The sequence below is a fragment of the Euphorbia lathyris genome, chromosome 4 (genome assembly GCF_963576675.1).
Source record: "Euphorbia lathyris chromosome 4, ddEupLath1.1, whole genome shotgun sequence".
Taxonomy (NCBI): Eukaryota; Viridiplantae; Streptophyta; class Magnoliopsida; order Malpighiales; family Euphorbiaceae; genus Euphorbia; species Euphorbia lathyris.
This window is the reverse complement of record NC_088913.1, coordinates 8,060,318-8,063,776: the sequence shown is the minus strand read 5'-3', so window position 1 is coordinate 8,063,776 and position 3,459 is coordinate 8,060,318.

Below are 3,459 nucleotides of genomic sequence, written 5' to 3'. Positions count from 1 at the left end.
TGGTTAATTAGAGGCAATCTATTTTGGTTGCATCTCATAAGGGTTGATTTCATCTTAACCTCTCCGTGTTAAACTTTGTGGTTAGAATCTCGGAGAAGAATTGTGGGCGCTTCTTTAACAACGGTAGATTGTTCATCGAAAGGTATTCCTTCTTATCCCTCTTTATATGAAATAACGATTAACGGATCCTATGGTTAAAAGGAAATAGGCTAAAAATTTTATATTTCCGTTGCTATACCTTAGCCCTAATTTCCTTCAACAGGACCGCACAAATTCGCCCCTAACGAATGGATGGGGACCCTTTGGCGCCTTACTGTAAGGGGGAACTTACACTAGCCTCTTTCGAGCGACGAATGGACTCTCGCTAGAGGTTTCACGGAAATTACCCAAAAGGTTTGCAATAATGCTTATGAATGCATACGAAAAGAAATAATACGATCCGTCCCCATTAAGGGCTTAATACACGCCTTCCGGAATCAAATTTCTCGCTTTCCCAACAGAGTCGCCACTTGTTAGACAAGGTGCCGAACGGCCTCGCCCGGGCGGACCGGGGGGTGGACACCTCATGGCGATGTAAGCGGTGATTGGCGCCGAAAGCAACCAATCGTGGAATCAAGCTGCTCGGTAGGACCGGAGCTCGGAGTATGGAAGAGTCGCCACCCACGAATGGGAAAATGAACACCGATCCCTTGCGGGAGACCAGTGAGGGTTCGGGAAACTTAGGTACGAGCCAAGAAGGCTAGCTCCTTTCCGGAGAAAGTCTACTAGGCACCCCGACATCGCCCGGTTATGAACCACCGGCCTCCTACTCAGCGTGTTAGGCGATAACGGACTAATTGCATATTTCTTTAAGTTTGAAATTCATTTGAAACCTTTTCTTTCTCGTTTTGAAAACCGTTTTGAGCATATATTATTGAAAGCCATTTTAGTAAAGAATCACCCATTTACATAAATTCAAAATACATAGGAGAGAGAGGGGGAGAAGGAAGAATTGATTTATTCACAGTGTGATTTATGCTTTATACACTAACTCTAAGCTAATCTCATTCTCCAAAAACGAGTTTATTTACATGGTTCGTACCTTAATCGCCGTTGGAACGATTTAGGTACGTTTCAAAACCCCATTAATGGTGTTCACTCGAATCGCCGTTGGAACGACTCGAGCGTTTGAAAATGTTGAACAAACAGTTTTAATCTAAAAACGTGATTAAGCATACAAGTCAAATTATTTTGTACAAAATCGTTTAGATAGAAAGACGATTCAAAACTCTATTATTTAGAAGGAAAACGATTTTTAATTACAAGGTTCACTTAATCCGTCGTTGGAACGAATTAAGGTTTTAACACGTGATGTTTTAGGAAATGGTTTAAAGTGATAAGAAAACCTGTTATTTACATTAGGAACTTCTAGAAAACTTAAGTTTAAATAAGCAAATTAAACTCTCTTTTGTGGTTTTATTTTCCCCTTTTTTCACTCAATTGAACCTTATTTGAACATAATCACAACAATTAACAATCTAATCTCAATTCACCCAACCAAATACATTTGAAAGAATATATATATAAGTATGAAAATAGAGTAAATATACATAGATATACATATATACAAAAAGGTAGTAATAATACAAAATTTAGAAAATAACACATATTAAGAAGTAGAAGTAGTAATAAAAAATAATATTGGATATAATATACTTTCATTTTAATTAAAACATGTAAAATGATGAACATGGTTCATAAATATAGAAAATAACCTTTAGTTCAAAAATAATATTTACATCATAACCCAAAAACCAATTAATCATCCCAAAAAGTCGCAAAAACTACACATATATACTTATATATAATTTACAAAACCAAATCAATATGAATTAAATTTTTAACATAGCATAAGTGGATATATAATATGTAGATAATAATTATATAAACCAAAAATATATTTATCAAATATTTTACATAACTAAATAGAGATATATTTAAGAAGAAATGTCAAAAAGGTAAGAAAAAAAGGTTCTAAAATGGATATTTAAGGTTCCAGCAGATTTACCGACGGAAAATCCCGGTAAACAGCTATTAGTGACAGAAAATATAGAATTACAGAAACAGTCCACAACTTTCCAGATTTATTCAAAAGTTTTAGATTAGATCTATTCTATCATTTCGGATCCCCGAACTACCAAAATTGGATCATAGTCTATAACGGAGAATCCTAAAATGATGTTTTATTTTAAAACGTTATTTAGAAATATTTTCAAAACTTATAATTACAACGTTTTTAATTCCCGAACTACCTCTAAATCGGATCACGGTTCGTATTGGGATATTAAAAGACGAGGTTTTTTATTTCAAAACAAAAACCGAATCTTTATTTTAACACGAGACGGAAATAAATAAATACGGGAATTTAAATGAGACGTGATAAATAAATAAATAAGTAAACTAAATAAATAAAACTTTTAGAATAAATAAAATAAATGAAATAAATAAAACGAGTCTAGTCCTCGGATAATACCTCAAGATCGGTATCTGACAGTCGAAGTCGGTTGATTCCACGAGTTATGATTTTCCGGTGTTTTTTGTGTTTTTGGTAAAATATTTAACTTTTTGGAGATTTTCAATTTTTAGGAAAAAAATGTTTTTTCCCAAAAAAATCAACTTTCTCTCTCTAGAAAATGTTCTAGTGTGAGAAGCTCTCCAAAATCCTCCTTTTTCAATGCATGGGGATCCGTGCCTTATATAGGCACGGATTCCGGAGACTTTGGGCGTCGCCCAAAGTAGGTTGGGCGGACGCCCAACTTACGTTGGGCGAACGCCCAACTTATGTTGGACGGACGCCCAACTTTCGTTGGGCGAACGCCCAACGGACGTCGGGCGCTCGTCCCGCCTACGTTGGGCGCTTCCCCAACGGCCGTCGAGTGCGCACGCCCAGCGGACGTCAGGCGTGTGCCCCGCGCTGTCGGGCTTGCGTTCAACTGTCGTTGGGCGTGCGTCGACTGCCGCTAGGCGCTCACGAGCCGTCCATTCGACGACCGCCACTCCTTCTAACTTTTTATTGTATATATTTTTGCTTAAAAACTCCCGGAACCAACCGCTTCAACCGTCTTGTTACAGGTTTTCGTCACAGGTCCTCCGACTTGGTGTCTACAATAGCATTAAAATATAACTATATATAAAGGCACAAATCTTTCATTAAAAAAAGTAACCCTAAGTTTATTTAAGTAGTTATAAAGTGTTCATACAAGCATGAAGTGAGACTGTACTTTATAATAGAACCAATAGACTTAAAGTAAACCCAAGTCAAGTAATATGTTATAGGGGTTGGCATATTATTGTTGAGACTTGCATGTAACAGTGTTTTCTGTCGAGACAGAAAGCTGATCTCACAAGCTTTAGATATTCAGATATCTAGACAGTTACATGGATCCGGTGAAGGAGTTCATTAGGATTGGGACCTGACTT